The sequence below is a fragment of the Lissotriton helveticus genome, chromosome 3_1 (genome assembly GCF_964261635.1).
Source record: "Lissotriton helveticus chromosome 3_1, aLisHel1.1, whole genome shotgun sequence".
Classification (NCBI taxonomy): Eukaryota; Metazoa; Chordata; class Amphibia; order Caudata; family Salamandridae; genus Lissotriton; species Lissotriton helveticus.
Genome location: NC_136061.1, coordinates 1742904722 through 1742924532, shown reverse-complemented (window position 1 = coordinate 1742924532; position 19811 = coordinate 1742904722). Strand labels below are relative to the sequence as shown.

At 36.1% G+C, this 19811-nt stretch overlaps 1 long non-coding RNA gene across 1 annotated transcript; it reads right to left on the bottom strand.

Annotated features, from left to right (window-relative positions):
• Positions 1 to 15479: 15479 nt before the first annotated feature.
• On the bottom strand, positions 15480 to 19243 carry LOC144825110 (uncharacterized). The gene is made up of 4 exons (XR_013609276.1): positions 18869 to 19243; positions 18035 to 18134; positions 17200 to 17299; positions 15480 to 15585 (listed from the first exon to the last, which is right to left on the bottom strand). It is a non-coding gene; the product is annotated as an uncharacterized LOC144825110 (long non-coding RNA).
• Positions 19244 to 19811: the final 568 nt, after the last annotated feature.

The following is a 19811-nucleotide window of genomic DNA, read 5'->3' as shown; positions in this document are numbered from 1 at the left end:
TGTCCATTAAAATATACTAATTCATACACAAGCATACAAAATCACATTTACAGGGGAAGTGAGCAATATTACATGTATCTAACCCATGCTAAACAAACATAGAAAAATAAATTGGTGGTCTGAGCACAAAAAAGAAGAAGCCATGAGCCTACCTATTTAATGACCAACAGGAGCGGCTCCTCCATTAGGGCAGAGGAGCTTCACCCCACTGATTCCTCACAGTGCGAGAAGCAAAAACATAAAATGGTCTTTTAAATACCATTTTATGTTTCTGCTTCTCGCGCTGCGAAGAAGCAGAATGTTGTGCCTCGTTGGGGGTGGGCAGGTCAGGGGGGAGTGGCTTGCCAAATGTTATGGGCCCTGACTGTTTGGTCGGCCCTTGGGGCCGACCAAACCAGTCATGTGCACTCTGGATTTTCTCTATGCAGGCTGCAGAATACATAGAGAAAATGCCCTCCCTACAGGCGCCCGGCTGGGTGCCGTCTGCACCAATCACAACGCTTTCATTGCAGCTTTTTGATTGGCTTAGGGGAGGGGAGGGAAGATGCCTGCTTCCTGTTCCTGCCGGAGGTAGGAGAGCAGTAAATCAGCAGAAAAATGCAGGCGCATGACCCGGTCAGAAGCGGAGGTGACGTGGGACCCGGTAAGGTAAGTTTTTTTTAATCCTCCGCTCGCAATCCCCCGTGCGTCCCCCTGCCCGCCTCCTCACCCGGGAGCCGCGACTGCTGACCAATAGTATAAGTAAAACACCAAAACTGGAATTTCCGGAATGCAAAGTGCTGCTACCAAAAAAAAAAAAAACTTGTCTTAAGGTGTCACGCAAAGCATTGTGCTTTCTGGCACCATTCATTAATTTTGCAAGTGAAAAAACAGAAGCAGTCACAGTTTATTTGTGTAAGAAATCAAAGGTAATTAAGGAGAATAGCAGAGATGGGCTTTCAAGCACATATCAACATCTAAATGCTAATGGTCATAGATTTACAGCCACCTGAATAAAGGGGCTTGCTAACAAGCCATATTGTACTGCACAATGAGACCCACCAGGGATTGGTCACTAGATTAAACCCCGCCCCTCCTCCCACTGCTCCTGTGATGTCTGCAGCAGAAGAAGAGTGTTTGAAAAGGCCAAACCCACTGTGATGGCACCCATTTTTCACATCTGAGCACAGGGAACATTTACATTTTTAGGTTTCGACCTGGCGAGGGGCAAAGCCCCTCCCAGATCGAAAACTATTGTCTACAGTAGGGATGTTCGGACCGCCTCTGTTTCCAATTGGCTAGCTCCATAAATGGAGACTAGCCATTGGGAGACAGAGGCTGTCAATCGCGCTTTCTCTTGAAAACGCGATTCGGGGGCGTTTCTGGTGCTTTTTTTAAACCCCGCCCCTTTGTCCCGGGCCGCGCTGCGATTGGCTGCCGGCCCGGGACACCCCTGTGACGTCATTCCCGGGCGGCGCTGTGATTGGCTGCCGGCCCGGGACACCCCCCTGACGTCAGCCAATCACAGCGCGGCCCGGGACCTGACTTGTTTGAGAATGCATACAATTGAGGATGTAAAACACATAGAAAGAAAAAACTTTTCTTGCATGTCAAATAGCGTTGCATTGGGCACTTTGAAAAGCACTGGAATCAGGGGCACAGCCTAGGAGCGGTATTGTGCGCTAGGACATTGGTATTTACATTCCAGTTTAGCCAATGCTTAGTTGGTGTCAGTCCCTCCCTCCCTAGCGCTAGTTCTTAGTGCGCTGCTCCCACTCACGTGGGTCGAGATTTATCTGATGAAAACACCTGCGCAAACTTTACCAGAAGTAAATCCCATGCGTCGTGCGTCACACAGAGCCGGATTCTCTCAGCAGGGAGGGAGCCCGCCGCGCGCACAGCTTGAGCATTCTGCGCGTGGCGTCAGGCGCTTCCCGGAGGAAGGAATGACCCTGTTTACGAGCAGTGTTGGTTTGCTGTCTATGTTAATGAGAAAAGACCCTGAGGATAAACTCTGCGACCTGCATGCGCGAGGCAGTAAAAGTCTGAGTAGGTATTCAGGGCACACACAGAGAGGCGGCACACTATGTATCACTTACCGAGATGGGATTTTTTTTATTTGTGGTTAAAGTACCCCCATGCCGTACTCTAATTTTAATGGAGGTGGTCGCTTTTCTTTATAGCGGCTCGCTGTATTTATTCTAACAGCATTTTTTTTGTTTTGCTAAAGCGCCCCCGTGCCGCGTCCCTGTCTGTATGCAAAGCTCGCTGGAATCACTTTAGAAAATACACAACTCCATAGGCTGTGGCCGCGTGCACTGTGTGGCGTCATTCCTGGGGCTCACTGTGTTACGGTAAAGTGCAGCATTTTCATTTAATTATTTACGTGTTGCTTGCCTTGCCTGCTTGACTAGCGCCGCAGTCCATCATCTTTCTTTCACGCCCGGCGAGGGAAGTTCTTGCCTTTTAAAGCTGTTCTCCACTTTGGTTGCTATGCAGCCTTTCACAGAGACCACGTGACCAGGCTTCTAGCATTCTATGACTTTGTGGAAAGTACGGTCACATCACGTGATTGTGAATACCCGACCAGGGTCTAAGCGCGAAACATTGATCTTAATGTTTTCGTAATGTAAAATCTTATCTAAATAGATAGTCGTGCTACTTGGCATGGCTTCCTATTTACTGAAGTGCCCAGCAGCCGTGGCTTTTTGGTACCCTTAGAAGCACAGTTTCTGAGAGTCTCTCTGAACGTAGCCCTCATGAGGCGCTGATCACTACCTTCTTTTCTAATTATCACTGCCTTCTATACGTTAACAAACGCTTTCCATGCCTCACTCTGCTTCAGAATTCACAGCGGCCCGCCATGGCCTATGTTCCTGGCCTGTTTCAAACTACATCTACCGTGAGGTGAGTACGATTTCCTTCATGCTTCAAAACGTAGGTGCGGCCACTTTTACTTATGGCATAGACGGGCTGATGTGGTATAAAGGCCTTGTTCTAGTGGGTGGGCTAGGTGGGCCAGGCCCACCCAAACATGACCTTTAGTCCTCTCAGTAGGCAGACTGCCAAACATTGTGATTCTTTTTCACTTTGCTTACATTAATTATAAATCTAGGGTAACATTGTCACCTTTCCAAAAGTTTTAAGAGTGTGCACAGGCATGGACATGATACTAAATAGAACTATGAAAAAAATTGTATGTATACATTTGTACCATGACTTTTCCGACTGTTTTCACTATATTTAATCGTGTGGAATCTTAGCAGCTCTAGAATCCATTTAAAAGTGTTTTCCATTTATATTTTCAGTTTGAATTAGGTACAGATAAGGGGTAAAAAGTCTTGCTTTAGATGGTTTTGCTAATCTTTGTACCAGCTGGGACATTAAAATACTGGTGGTGTCAGTAAAGAATCGGCCAGGTGGCAACCCTAGTCGGGTGTAATTAAGGGACCTCTAGAACACATTTTAAAGTGCATTGTTTTTATAAATACTATTTTAAGTATGCACTAGAAAGGGGAAAAATGCTGACTTTGGGTGATTTTCTCTATTTTTACACTGGCTGAGACATTAAAATATTCATGTCGGAAGAGAATGGCTATGTGGCAACCGTACTTCATGTCGGAGGCAAGCTGCAGTTAGGTGGTGTGTATGAGGGTGTGGGGACAGGGTGTTACCTGCCAATGATGCAGCAGGTGCAGTGGCACCGGAGCCCAGACCTATGAGCGTCCATTTGCAACTCAATTATCCAACATAAAATGTGTATTTGTAAAATTCACGTCCCCCATGGGTATCTTGGCACTGAATAACTGAGGTTTATTGTTACCCAACTCAATGGTACTCATTTTATTGACTTCAGAAGGATGAAAGGCTGAGTGGGCCTGCCAGGACTTGAACCTGTGACCATGAGGTCGAACACAGGCCTCTATAGTGGATGCATCAGTCCATCAGACCCTTCTGTTTCTGTGTGTGGATTCTGAAGGTGTTTACGTATTTTAGTCTGTGTATGATGCACACAGTAATATACTGTAGGATGTGGCATACATTATAATAATAACCTTCTGTTTGAGTGCAGTGCTTATGTAGCACCTAGATTGAAATGGCTAAAGCCTCTGTGCAGAAGCCTGGGAACAAGATCACATCTAGAAGCCCTACGTATATTGCGCTCTGATGCCCGCCCTTTCTTTGCATGCTGTATGGCAAAATTTCTTGGCTGGGCATGGCGTATAAGATCTGCAAGAAAGTTATTGATTCAATAATGTCTACTCCCAAAATCTGTTTATAACCTGTTTTTAGCCATTAGTGCAAATATAAGTAAGGATAGCTTAAATGTGTATTTCATGTATAGATGTTTACTATGATTCTCTGCGGTATTTTAAATTATGCACCTTTGTAATGTTTTATTTTTTGTACTGCTTTTATGATATGTACCGTATCGAAATAAAGCTATACTACTACTACTAATAACAAGCATTTACAATGCAACGGTTTCGCGTTTGGAATAGTTTGAGCTATTGCCATTGTAAATGACAAAATTTGTATTTATGTGTTGGTTTTGAAAACAGATAAATAAATGGCATTGTCATTTACATTGCCAATAGCTCTAACTTTTCCAAAGGCAAAACCGTTGCATTGTAAATGCTTGTTATTAATGTATGTGATAAGTATAGAAACATATTGGTATTAATAGAAAAACCATAAGGAAAAACCAACCTTGCTAGTTCCCGCTCACTTTGAACTTCAATAAAAGTGCCTTTGCCAGACTTTTCTTTCTAACACATTTTTACAGCTTTTATATGAAATGATATGTGTTTGTAAAATGTATTTATGTTAATCTCTTATAGCTTTTTTGGCCGAATAAAGTTTATGACTGACTGGCATTGCAGACTTAACATCTCCATATTGCATGCGACATACCTTGAAAGAATCGTGTCCATCTCTGTGGGGATATATCTAAATGTGCACCACCCTCCACAGAGTACACAATTCTTTTTTTCCCCATGGGTAGCTTGTCTTTGAAAAGCCAAACATAGGGCGTTATGAGACAGCTTGAGGTGAACAATTCATACTGGTGTAATAGTTTCTAATGAATAACATTGATGTTATTTGTTTCTTCTTGTCAATGATTCTAATGATCACGATTTATGTTTTGTGAATTTATACTGTTATATGAGTTGTATATCTTTTGTATGGCATATTTAAAAAAAAGTGTGAAAAGAAGTATATAAGTGCTTTTGAATGTAGCTAATTGATCTAGTACGAGACAGTGACGAATTGCACTGCTTGCTAGTTTGCTAAAATAAATAGCAGCGTCAGAAACTGACGGCCTGGTCATCTTCCCTTTTTTGTAACTTTATCACTTTATCAGGCCGTGTAGATGTATGTAACCCCCCCTTTTTTTGATAAGTTATTACGATGTCAGGCAGACTTGCGTCCACCATACACCGTCGCAGAAACAGGAGCGACCGACCTCCGGTCAGCGGTCCCCACTGCCTAATTACAATGCGACTGCACATGGTGTGGTTGCATTCTCTCATTTCTTAATGGGAGCTTGTGTTATGGCCATAAACTGGCCCTAACACAAGCTCCCATTGAGAAATGGGAGTCTGTGTTCATCCCCACAACCCTGGCAGGCACCTCAAGGTGCAAGCTACAAGGGCAGGGATCAACAGGGGGGCACCTGCCCCCAACCAGAGGCTGCATACAGAAAGGGCCTCTGCTAGGAGCACCAGACACGCTTTCCCGACAGGGTTTCCATGTCAGAAAGGCCGGCATAGAAACCTTGTAGGAAACCGCGCATCGTAATCCGGAAGGCAGAAACACTTTCCATTTTGGTTATGGGCCGATCTCCAACTGGCAGATGGGCTCCTGGAGCCTGTCAGAAGCCAGCCCGAATGAATGGCTGGTTTCAATTCTGACTGGCTGTTTCAGCTGGGCGGAATTGAAACCGACAATGTCGGTCGACAGGCCTCCGACGTCAGGGTAGAGGCCTTACGACCGACAGCGAGATAAGCCCTTAAATGTCTTCCAGTTACTGAAATCCATCCATTTGAGTGCTTTTGACAAAAACACATGACCGTGGTATGCAAAATACTAAACTTATTCGGAATGGTCACAAGTACTCAATACATGACTATGCATAAAAGAGTATTGTATAGCACTATGATGCTTTTTTCTAAGTTCTTTAACTCCTTTTGGGACTTCTACTTTTTATGTGTTGGAGAATTGCACCCATTGCAACTGTAACTTCCATTGAAACTTTATTTAAAATGATAAAAACGCCATAACTTGAGTTTTATGTAGCAACATAATTTGCTGTTTTGTAGCACTGTAAATTAGTGCTCCTATTAGTCAACACTAAAACCATGCCAATAATCCCTATAAGTTAAGACTAACATCATGTTATTAATCCCAGAAAGGTGAAATGCTGAGTTGTACCTGTAGAGTTTCAAACCATTGTCCTGCAGATTTCACATAGATGACATTTTTTGGTGCTGTGAGAAAAGCGTAATTGGAATCTTGATGTGAAGCCAATTCTTTTTCAAGCTGCTGCGGATATAGTTTTAACTTGCATTTTATATGTGATTATTTTCACTGGCATTTTAATGTATTATTTTATGGCTCTTATGCAAGACACTGAATAAAGATTCATGAATGATTGATTTACTGCAGAAGGCACTGAACTCCCTTTTAAACATGTCTACATTTATATGAATGTCCTGTGTACTTAATAGAGGGAGCCAATAAATGTCTATCATTTAACCCAATGTCAGAATGTAACATTTGGTTTGTTCACATTTTCTTTTGTTTCTTTTCACATACAAAAACAACAGTTGAAGGACAGAATGCAGAACAATGTCACACATTCACCCCAGTACAGAGATCTGGGCCTAAAGCCATAGTTTTTTTGCTCACCATGCCATTCCAGTTTGAACCCAGCCATATGCAAATCAATCTTGACTCTGTGCCACATGGGAACAGTCCAGCCCGAACTGCCGAGCCAGGTCCTTCCTGGACTGGAAACAAGCATCCTAGGACTGGTTTTGGGGTTTCACCCCTCTTCTGCCAGGATAGCTTGATTCCAGTGACATGGAGAGCACAGACTCACGTTTGAGCATACCCGTCTAACTCGGGGTGACAGAAGCAAAAACAACAGTTGATGGACAGAATGCAGAACAATGTCATACATTCACCTCCAGTACAGAGATCTGGGCCTACATTCATCGTTTTCTTTGCTCACCTTGCCATTCCAGTTTGAACCCAGCCATGTGCAAATCACTCTTGACCCCATGCCACATGGGAACAGTCCAGCCCGAACTGCCAAGCCAGGTCCTCCCTGGACTGGAAAAAAGCATCCTAGGACCGGTTTCGGGGTTTCACCCCTCTTCAGCCAGGATAGCCTAATTCCAGTCGCATGGAGAGCACAGGATTCACGTCTGAGCGGGGAACATCCATTACAACGCAAGTATAACAACGCAGTGCTATTACAACACAGGTAATACAACGCAGGTTCTTTTACAACGCATGTTTTTACAACGCATGGTATTACAACGCAAGTGCTATTACAACGCATGCTTTTACATCGTAATTTATATGGTTAATTGTTACATATTATTTTGTGGGTTATTTAATAATAATAATATGAATATTTTTTTTACATGTGATCAAAATTTTGATTTTAAATAATATTATTTTTATTATTTAATTATGTAATACTCAGGCATTTAAATATAATGAATATTAATAAGTATATTATAATTATTAATATTCAGGTATTTTTTGTAGCAATATTTTATTATTTATTTAAATTAAATAATGTTTGAAAAAATAAGTATTAATAATTTTATTATTTAATTATGTAATATGTAATACTCAGGGAATTTTGTATAATGTATTTAAATATAATAAGTATTAATACTCAGGTATTTGTTGTAACAATTTTGTATAATTTATTTAAATATAATAAGTATTAATAATCATGTATTATTTGTAGCAATTTTTTATTAATTATTTTAAATAAATAATATTTATAAAAATAAGTATTAATACATTGGTAAATAATGTTTATAAAAATAAATATTAATACTCAGGTATTTTTTGTAGGAATTTTTTATTATTTATTTAAATTAAATAATGTTTATAAAATAAAGTTTTAATACTTTGGTAAATAATGTTTATAAAAATAAGTATTAATACTATATAATAAATATTAATAAGCATATAATAATTATTAATACTCAAGTATTTTTTGTAGCAATTTTTGTAGGAATTTTTTATTATTTATTTAAATTAAATAATGTTTATAACATAACGTTTTAATACTTTGGTAAATAATGTTTATAAAAATAAGTATTAATACTCTATAATAAATATTAATACGTATATAATAATTATTAATACTCAGGTATTTTTTATAGAAATATTTTATTACTTATTTAAATTAAATAATGTTTGAAAAAATAAGTATGAATAATTTTATTATTTAATTATGTAATATGTAATACTCAGGGAATTTTGTATAATTTATTTAAATATAATAAGTATTAATACTCAGGTATTTTTTGTAGCAATTTTGTATAATTTTTTTAATATAATAAGTATTAATAATCATATATTATTTGTAGTAATTTTTTATTATTTATTTTAAATAAATAATATTTATAAAAATAAGTATTAATACATTGGTAAATAATGTTTATAAAAATAAATATTAATACTCAGGTATTTTTTGTAGGAATTTTTTATTATTTATTTAAATTAAATAATGTTTATAAAATAAAGTTTTAATACTTTGGTAAATAATGTTTATAAAAATAAGTATTAATACTCTGGTATTTTTTTTCACAATTTGTCAAATTTATTTATATAAAATAATGTTTAAAAAAAATTAATATTAATACTCCAGTATTTTTTGAGAAAGAATAGAGATTATGATTTAAAAAAATAATACTATAATAATAATTAGATGATTTAGAAGGTAAAAATTATTATTAATAAATATTTTAATATTAAGTTATGTTTAAAATAATATTTAAATAATTTACAAATAAATTGGAATATTAATAGATGTAATTTTAGAAACTTTCTCACGCTTTTGCATTGGTTTCAATGAAGGTTTTAGTCCTTTATTTATTTCTATGAATACTCCATTGGAATCCGCGGAACGGTTTAGTATGGATGAAAAAGAACAGAAGCAGGATGGAGAAGAAGGATACAAGGGTAGCATAATGGTAAGTGATTAAAAACTTTATTTTTGGTATATAAACAATATTTTAAAACGTTAAAAATTAAGAAAAATAATTGAAAAAGTCTTTGTGTTTTCAAAAATATTTTATTATTTAACGAAAATAAAATGTAAAAAAAATATATAATATTTATTTCAAATTTACAACATTTTCTAAATTTTTTAACTTTTGAAATGATTATTATAATGTATTATAACAAAAAAATATTACATTAGCTTAAAATAGTCCTTTATTCATTTTGCGGCTTTTTGATCACGTCGTTATGTTAACGTCGACGTTAGACGCCATCTTGGATTTCATCGATTGCTGGAAGCAGCTGGAAGCTGATCTGCGCTCAAGGTAGGAAACTTTTACAACTTAATTAACAGTAAAACATATTAAAAAAGTATATATATTGTAATGAGAGGATAATGAGAGGTTGCGTTTTAAACTAATATTTGTTTTTGATTGAAATTGAACATGTCGCCGAACATTTCATTTGTATATGCCTTCGTCGGGTAATGTATCAGCACAAGTCAAGGGTAAATATTATTCAATAAAGTTATTATACACAAAAAGTAATCATTTTGAACGTTACATGTTTTGTGTTGAGATGTGAATGTATTGCTTTTGTAAGTTTGTTCAACATAGAAAGGTTATCAACGTTTATTTGAAAAATGATACTTTTGGGCTTGGGTTGTTGAAAAAAACAACTGGTTTTTGCATTTACGATTGTTCAAATCGAAGCAACATTTGTGCGGTATTCTTTGCTGATATTTTGAAATAAGGGTCTTGATTGGTTGTTTTGGATTAATATTTCAAAAAGAAGGAATTTCATGGCATTGGTAATGCTTTTTTACGAGTGGTTTCATAGATGCAAGATATGATTACGAAAAATGGGTTTAATTGGTTGTTTTCTTTTCATATTTCAAAAAGCAGGTTTACAAAATATATGTTTTGCATGTGTATTTTAAAAATTGAAATATTTGAAAAATGAAAAGATTTAGTCAGCGAGAAAAATTGCAGTTAGGATGTGTTCTTGGCAAAATCATGAAAAAATCTAGAAGGAAGAATTTATAAATATATTTAGTAAGTGAGATTATATTTAGTTAGGTTGTGAAGTTACTTAACCATAAAAAATTTATTTTAAGTTACGTACGTCACATTTTTAAATGAAGAATTGTTAGACAAATAGAAGAATGGGGAATATTTCAGTAAAGGTGCTTTTTTGTTTGTTTTCTGTTTGAAATACAACACAAATTTGTCATATAAACTAATTTTTACAAGCCAGTATCATTTTTGAAATAGTAAGTGGGGAGAAAAGTATTTCAAAATAACTTTAAAAAAAAAAAACGTTCAAAATGTTTACTTCTAGGAAAAATATTTCATATCTGAAATCATAATTAATTTTTAATAGTAGAAAAATAATTTCTACATGCCTTTTATAGGTTTTTATTTGTAAAAAGAAAGGGGATGGATTTTTCCATTTTTCAAAAATGTATACCTGAAAAGGATAAGATTTCAAAAGGTAAGGGAATCCGACGATTATAAAATTTAAATTTTTTTACAAAAAAGCCAATTGAATTCAATATTTAAAAAATAAATTTAGGGCAAAGCAGGAAAGTAAGTTTTGGATTAAATTTTAGAAATGTAATATGTTAGCAACATTTTCAAGGTAGTCTGATGCCACACACAACGAAAATTGTTGTAGTACACCCAATAGTCTCCTGGACATTTCCTTTGTTTGTCTTGAAGGTCGTGGATTCAGGCTACCTGAAAATGCTTGTGCAATTCTCATCTCTTGAAAACTTTGCTCCTTCTTCAAAGTTTTCAAAAAAGAGTAAAAATTAGGATGATGTTTGCCAATTGTATGACTGAAGGAGTTGTGCCATCCCTCTATGGCATTATTTGTTTTAGCACCACCTTCCAAGCAGGTTGAGTAGCAGTTCCACCACTGCACATGGTAACGTGGCTTCCTCCTGCGACCTGATCTGCTTAGACGCCCAATCCATGTGTCCTCGAAATAATTTAAAATTGGAGCCAATTTTTCTTCATTTTCTATAAAATATTCAGATTCTGAAATTGCAGTGTAGTATTCATCTACACTATCAGGTGGTACAAAACAAAGGGCAGTTAATTTTTTTAATTCAAATTGTAATTTGCTATCAGAGCAGTAATCTGCAACCAGGGATATTTTTTGAAGTTTACGCCAATATGCCTGGGAAAAATGAAAAAAACATCCCTGAATTTGGGTATCCACGTACAATTTGTTGATGACATTCATCATAGTCAATTCAAAATCTAAAATGATTTTCCTAGGACTTTTTCCTGATGTTTTCTCTTTAATTACTGATAAAAATTCATTATAGGTTGCAGATTGCTTGTCTGGTAGTAAACTATATACTAAGGGAACTACATTATTGTTTATTTGTGCATGAATGCTGTAAATTTGGGTGAAAGGATGGGGCGTACATTTAAACGTACCATCCATCATCCAAATTTCAGTATTCTCTAATTTATAAAGGTTACGGGGAGTGCTAAATATTAATATGCGTTTGAGAGGGTTTTGGTTATCATAGAGAAGGAAAGGTTCATTAGAGAAAGAAAGAGTTAATTCGTGTGGAATTACAATGTCAGCAAAAGTTTGTGGCGTAACTGTTTGTGTGTTACTTGCCTGCTTTTTACGTTGAATAATTCTACGCAAATTAGGGATTGTTGGCATATTACAAGCAACATGTCCAGGGACATGTTGTGCAACCTCTCTTAAAATTTGACCAGGAGTTGCATTGGAGGTGGATGCAATATCTTTCCTTTGGTTGATTGTATCGCGTATTTCTATTTCCATTGCAGAGGCAGAGTGGTTATGTTCAGTGGTTTTGATTATGTTGTCACCAACAGTAACTGCTCTGCCTCTGCAACGAGAAGAATAATATTGAACACACCTCCAATGTCTCCTTGGTTCACTTATCCTCTCATTACAATATATATACCCACAGTGTTTTAGAAGTCTGTTTCCTTTTCTTGATTTTGTATAAATTGCTGTGGTATTGCTTGCCATTTTCTGTGGAAAAAAGGAAACATGAAATATAAAATATTATGTTGGTTCTGTTTGAAAAAATACATTGCACTTAAACATTTTTCAGCACTTTCCTTAATCATGCATTTACCTGGACTTGGAATTGCAAGTTGAACTTGAACACTATCCATTAATTTCTGTAATAATGGACTTATCTGGACTTGGAATTGTAAGTGGCACTTCAACACTATCCAACACTTTTCCTACTCATGCACTTTCCAGGAGCTAGAATAGTAAGTTGCACTTCAACACTATCCAGCACTTTCTCTAATTATGCACTTTCCTGGAGTTAGAATAGTAAGTGGCACTTCAACACTATCCAGCACTTTCTCTAATCATGCAATTTCTTGGAGTTAGAATAGTAAGTGGCACTTCAACACTATCCAGCACTTTCTCTAATCATACATTTATCTGGAGTTAGAATAGTAAGTGGCACTTCAATGCTATCCAGCACTTTCCCTAATTAAGCACTTACCTGGTGTTAGAATAGTAAGTGGCACTTCAACACTATCCAACACTTTCCCTAAATATGCACTTTCCTGGAGTTAGAATAATAAGTGGCACTTCAACACTATCCAGCACTTTCCCAAATCATGCACTTTCCTGGAGTTAGAATAGTAAGTTGCACTTCAACACTATCCAGCACTTTCCCTAAACATGCACTTTCCTGGAGTTAGAATAGTAAGTGGCACTTCAACACTATCCAGCACTTTCACTAATCATGCACTTTCCTGGAGTTAGAATAGTAAGTTGCACTTCAACACTATCCAGCACTTTCCCTAAACATGCACTTTCCTGGAGTTAGAATAGTAAGTGGCACTTCAATACTATCCAGCACTTTCCCTAATCAAGCACTTACCTGGAGTTAGAATAGTAAGTGGCACTTCAACACTATCCAGCACTTTCCTTACACATGCACTTTCCTGGAGTTAGAATAGTAAGTGGCACTTCAATACTATCCAGCACTTTCCCTAATCAAGCACTTACCTGGTGTTAGAATAGTAAGTGGCACTTCAACACTATGCAGCACTTTCCCTAATCATGCACTTTCCTGGAGTTAGAATAGTAAGTGGCACTTCAACACTATCCAGCACTTTCCCTAATCATGGACTTTCCTGGAGTTAGAATAATAAGTGGCACTTCAACACTATCCAGCACTTTCCCTAATCAAGCACTTACCTGGTGTTAGAATAGTAAGTGGCACTTCAACACTATCCAGCACTTTCCCTAATCATACACTTTCCTGGAGTTAGAATAGTAAGTGGCACTTCAACACTATCCACCACTTTCCCTAATCATGCACTTTCCTGGAGTTAGAATAGTAAGTTGCACTTTAACACTATCCAGCACTTTCCCTAAACATGCACTTTCCTGGAGTTAGAATAGTAAGTGGCACTTCAACACTATCCAGCACTTTCCCTAATCATGGACTTTCCTGGAGTTAGAATAGTAAGTGGCACTTCAACACTATCCAGCACTTTCCCTAATCAAGCACTTACCTGGAGTTTGAATATTAATTGACATTTTTCACTATCCTGCACTTTTTCAATTTTAAAATTATATTTTGTATGCAATGTACGCAGAAAATGAAATGTGTTTATTTGTCGGTTACCTTTGAGTTTTGAAGGTTGCTTTGTCGGTTTATTTCAAGTCTTGCAAATTGTTTGGATTTTGGCTGAGCTTTGCTTGCTTTTTCGGTTTTGGTTTATCTTGTTTGGCTGTAATGAAAAAATTTACAAAAATGTTATATGGTTTGATAATGTTTTATTTTTATATCTTTTCTAAACGTTGAAAAAAATAATCTATATGTATTGATGATTAGAAATTTGTGACATGTTAACACTAACCAGCACTTTATTTGCTCATGCATTTATCTGGACTTGGAATTGTAAGTGGCACTTAAGCACTATCCAGCACTTTCCCTAAACATGCACTTTCCTGGAGTTAGAATAGTAAGTGGCACTTCAATCCTATCCAGCACTTTCTCTAATCAAGCACTTACCTGGTGTTAGAATAATAAGTGGCACTTCAACACTATCCAACACTTTCTCTACTAATGCACTTTCCAGGAGTTAGAATAGTAAGTTGCACTTCAACACTATCCAGCACTTTCTCTAATTATGCACTTTCCTGGAGGTAGAATAGTAAGTGGCACTTCAACACTATCCAGCACTTTCCCTAATCATGCACTTTCCTGGAGTTAGAATAGTAAATGGCACTTCAACACTATCCAGCACTTTCCCTAATCATGCACTTTCCTGGAGTTAGAATAGTAAGTTGCATTTCAACACTATCCAGCACTTTCCCTAATCAAGCACTTACCTGGTGTTAGAATAGTAAGTGGCACTTCAACACTATCCAGCACTTTCCCTAAACATGCACTTTCCTGGAGTTAGAATAGTAAGTGGCACTTCAATACTATCCAGCACTTTCCCTAATCAAGCACTTACCTGGAGTTAGAATAGTAAGTGGCACTTCAACACTATCCAGCACTTTCCTTACACATGCACTTTCCTGGAGTTAGAATAGTAAGTGGCACTTCAATACTATCCAGCACTTTCCCTAATCAAGCACTTACCTGGTGTTAGAATAGTAAGTGGCACTTCAACACTATGCAGCACTTTCCCTAATCATGCACTTTCCTGGAGTTAGAATAGTAAGTGGCACTTCAACACTATCCAGCACTTTCCCTAATCATGGACTTTCCTGGAGTTAGAATAATAAGTGGCACTTCAACACTATCCAGCACTTTCCCTAATCAAGCACTTACCTGGTGTTAGAATAGTAAGTGGCACTTCAACACTATCCAGCACTTTCCCTAATCATACACTTTCCTGGAGTTAGAATAGTAAGTGGCACTTCAACACTATCCACCACTTTCCCTAATCATGCACTTTCCTGGAGTTAGAATAGTAAGTTGCACTTTAACACTATCCAGCACTTTCCCTAAACATGCACTTTCCTGGAGTTAGAATAGTAAGTGGCACTTCAACACTATCCAGCACTTTCCCTAATCATGGACTTTCCTGGAGTTAGAATAGTAAGTGGCACTTCAACACTATCCAGCACTTTCCCTAATCAAGCACTTACCTGGAGTTTGAATATTAATTGACATTTTTCACTATCCTGCACTTTTTCAATTTTAAAATTATATTTTGTATGCAATGTACGCAGAAAATGAAATGTGTTTATTTGTCGGTTACCTTTGAGTTTTGAAGGTTGCTTTGTCGGTTTATTTCAAGTCTTGCAAATTGTTTGGATTTTGGCTGAGCTTTGCTTGCTTTTTCGGTTTTGGTTTATCTTGTTTGGCTGTAATGAAAAAATTTACAAAAATGTTATATGGTTTGATAATGTTTTATTTTTATATCTTTTCTAAACGTTGAAAAAAATAATCTATATGTATTGATGATTAGAAATTTGTGACATGTTAACACTAACCAGCACTTTATTTGCTCATGCATTTATCTGGACTTGGAATTGTAAGTGGCACTTAAGCACTATCCAGCACTTTCCCTAAACATGCACTTTCCTGGAGTTAGAATAGTAAGTGGCACTTCAATCCTATCCAGCACTTTCTCTAATCAAGCACTTACCTGGTGTTAGAATAATAAGTGGCACTTCAACACTATCCAACACTTTCTCTACTAATGCACTTTCCAGGAGTTAGAATAGTAAGTTGCACTTCAACACTATCCAGCACTTTCTCTAATTATGCACTTTCCTGGAGGTAGAATAGTAAGTGGCACTTCAACACTATCCAGCACTTTCCCTAATCATGCACTTTCCTGGAGTTAGAATAGTAAATGGCACTTCAACACTATCCAGCACTTTCCCTAATCATGCACTTTCCTGGAGTTAGAATAGTAAGTTGCATTTCAACACTATCCAGCACTTTCCCTAATCAAGCACTTACCTGGTGTTAGAATAGTAAGTGGCACTTAAACACTATCCAGCACTTTCCCTAATGATGCACTTTCCTGGAGTTAGAATAGTAAGTGGCACTTCAACACTATCCAGCACTTTCCCTAATCATGCACTTTCCTGGAGTTAGAATAGTAAGTGGCACTTCAACACTATCCAGCACTTTCCCTAATCATGCACTTTCCTGGAGTTAGAATAGTAAGTGGCACTTCAACACTATCCAGCACTTTCCCTAATCATGCACTTTCCTGGAGTTAGAATAGTAAGTGGCACTTCAACACTATCCAGCACTTTCCCTAAACATGCAATTTCCTGGAGTTAGAATAGTAAGTGGCACTTCAACACTATCCAGCACTTTCCCTAATCATGCACTTTCCTGGAGTTAGAATAGTAAGTGGCACTTCAACACTATCCAGCACTTTCCCTAATCATGCACTTTCCTGGAGTTAGAATAGTAAATGGCACTTCAACACTATCCAGCACTTTCCCCAATCATCCACTTTCCTGGAGTTAGAATAGTAAGTGGCACTTCAACACTATTCAGCACTTTCCCTAATCATGCACTTTCCTGGAGTTAGAATAGTAAGTGGCACTTCAACACTATCCAGCACTTTTCCTAAACATGCACTTTCCTGGAGTTAGAATAGTAAGTGGCACTTCAACACTATCCAGCACTTGCACTAATCATGTATTTACTTGAACATTGCATAGTAAGTGGCACTTTAACACTATACAGTACTTTCTTTAATCATGCACTTTATTGGTGTTGGAATAGTAAGTGGCATTTCTACACTATCCAGCACTTTATCTAATCATGCTCTTACCTGGAGTTAGAATAGTAATTTGTAATTCTAATCTATCCAGCACTTTCCCGTATCAAACAATTACCTGGAGTTTAAATAGTAAATGAAATTTTTTCACTATCCTGCGTTTTCTCTGCTTTAAAATAATATATCGTATGCAATGTAAGCATAAAATGAAATGTGTTCATTTGACAGTTACCTTTGAGTTTTGAAGGTTGGTTTGTGGGTTTCTTTCAAGTCTTGCAAACTGTTTTGATATTGGCTGAGCTTTGATCGCTTTTACAGTTTTGGTTGTTCTCCTTTGAATGTAAAAAAAAAAATAGAAAATGTGTTATATATTTGGATAATGTTTTAATTATTTATCCCTTTTGTACGTTGTCTTAAATAAAAATATGTTTATTATTGTTTACAAATTAGTAAAATGTTAACACTAACCAGCCTCTTCTTACATCATGCATTTACCTTTACTTACATTACTTAGGGCCCGATGTAGGTAAAATAGATTTTCTGATTTTTAATTACCGAATCATACCGATTAGGTAATTAAAAATCGGTAAATCTAAGGGGTCGGGATGTAGGAACATCCAGATGTTCCTTTTGCCGAATTGGTAAATATCTGTATATATCGTTTCGGTAAATACCGACCGGTAATGCCCCATTCATTCCTATGGGCTTTGAAGCGCATAGGAATGAATGGGGCATTACCGGTCGGTATTTACCGAATCGGTAAATACAGATAAAGACAAGGGAGCAGGGGGTGTCACTTTGACACCCTCTAGCACCCCCAAAAAAGGTTTGGGGACCACTAAAGTCATGCACTTTCTCAGAGTGGAAATAATAAGAGATAATTTCACAATATCAAGTACTTTTCTTAGTTTCTATTAATAATCAGCTTTTTAAACAGAATATGCACTTACCTAGAGTTCGATTAGAAATTTACATTTTTTCGACTATCCTGCACATATTCAGCTAAAAAAATATTTATGATTTCTAATGTATTCTCAAATAGAAATGTGTTTATATTTAAAAATTACCTTTGAGTTTTGAAGGTTGGTTTGTGGGTTTCTTTCAAGTCTTGCAAATTGTTTTGATATTGGCTGAGCTTCGGTTGTTTTTTCGGTTTTGGTTGTTCTCCTTTGAATGTAAAAAAAAAATTACAAAATGTGTTATATATTTGGATAATGTTTTAATTATTTATCCCTTTTGTACGTTGTCTTGAATAAAAATATGGTTATTAATGTTTAAAAATTAGTGAAATGTTAACACTAACCAGCAGTTTCTTACATCATGCATTTACCTGGACTTAGAATAATTAGGGCCCGATGTAGGTAAAATAGATTTACTGATTTTTAATTACCGAATCATACCGATTAGGTAATTAAAAATCGGTAAATCTAAGGGGTCGAGATGTAGGAACATCCAGATGTTCCTTTTGCTGAATTGGAAAATATCTGTATTTACCGATTCGGTAAATACAGACCGGTAATGCCCCATTCATTCCTATGGGCTTTGAAGCCCATAGGAATGAATGGGACATTACCGGTCGGTATTTACAGAATCGGTAAATACAGATATTGACAAGGGTGCAGGGGGTGTCACTTTGACACCCTCTAGCACCCCCAAAAAAGGTTTGGGGACCACTAAAGTCATGCACTTTCTCAGAGTGGAAATAATAAGAGATAATTTCACAATATCAAGTACTTTTCTTAGTTTCTATTAATAATCAGCATTTTTTTCAGAATATGCACTTACCTAGAGTTCGATTACAAATTTACATTTTTTCGACTATCCTGCACATATTCAGCTACAAAATATTTATGATTTCCATTGTATTCTCAAATAGAAATGTGTTTATATTTAAAAGTTACCTTTGAGATTTGAATGTTAATTTGTGGTGTTATTTTGCAAATGGTTTCGATATTGGCTGATTTTCGGTGGCTTTCTCAGTTATGGTTTTTCTCCTTTTGCTGTAAAGAAAACATTTGAAAACGTGTCATATGTTCCTTCATAATACATGCGAGTTTTATTACTATGACATTTTTTGTAGAAAATAATCTACTTCTTATACTAATTTATATTTTTTTAAAACGATATTCTACTGGTACATTAAAACTGTCAAGTATTTACCTTGCTGATAGTCCTTTATTTTTCTTATATTTTTAAATCTTTGGTTGAATCGATTGTTGTTTCAGGTTTTTTTCACAATCTATACTGCTTCACAACATACATTGAAGTATCTAAAATTAAATGTTGATTTGCATGAGATGCAAAGCAAATAAATACATATTCTATATTTTAATTTTAATTATTCTGACATTTAGTTGTCATCCATTTTTACGCTGTATTACGTGTCTGTCTTACTATTTTTAACATATTACATTTACGATTAATTTTCGAAGGATGTGGGGGAGAGGGAGAGAACGTTTAGTAATGTTGCTTGTTTATTTTGGTTATGGTAATGTATTTTTTCATTTATTTATTTAAATTAAATAAGTTAAAATATAAGCTTTTTTAAAGTATTCAGCAGTTACCTTGTTGACAATGCAATTATTGGTTTAAAAAATTTCATCAACCTTTGTTTCATTTTCTTAAAAGTATTCTGTTTAATAATTATAAAAACTTTAACACATATAAACATTCCTATCAAACGTTTTAATACTTTCTTTCTAAATGCTTATTATTATATTAAATAATTTATTTAAAAAACATTTTTTTAAATATATTGGTGCTGATATGTTAGCACTAAATAAATTTAATTCTTATTTCATTTGACTTACTTTAATGTGAAAGAGAAATGCGTCTATGTTCCTT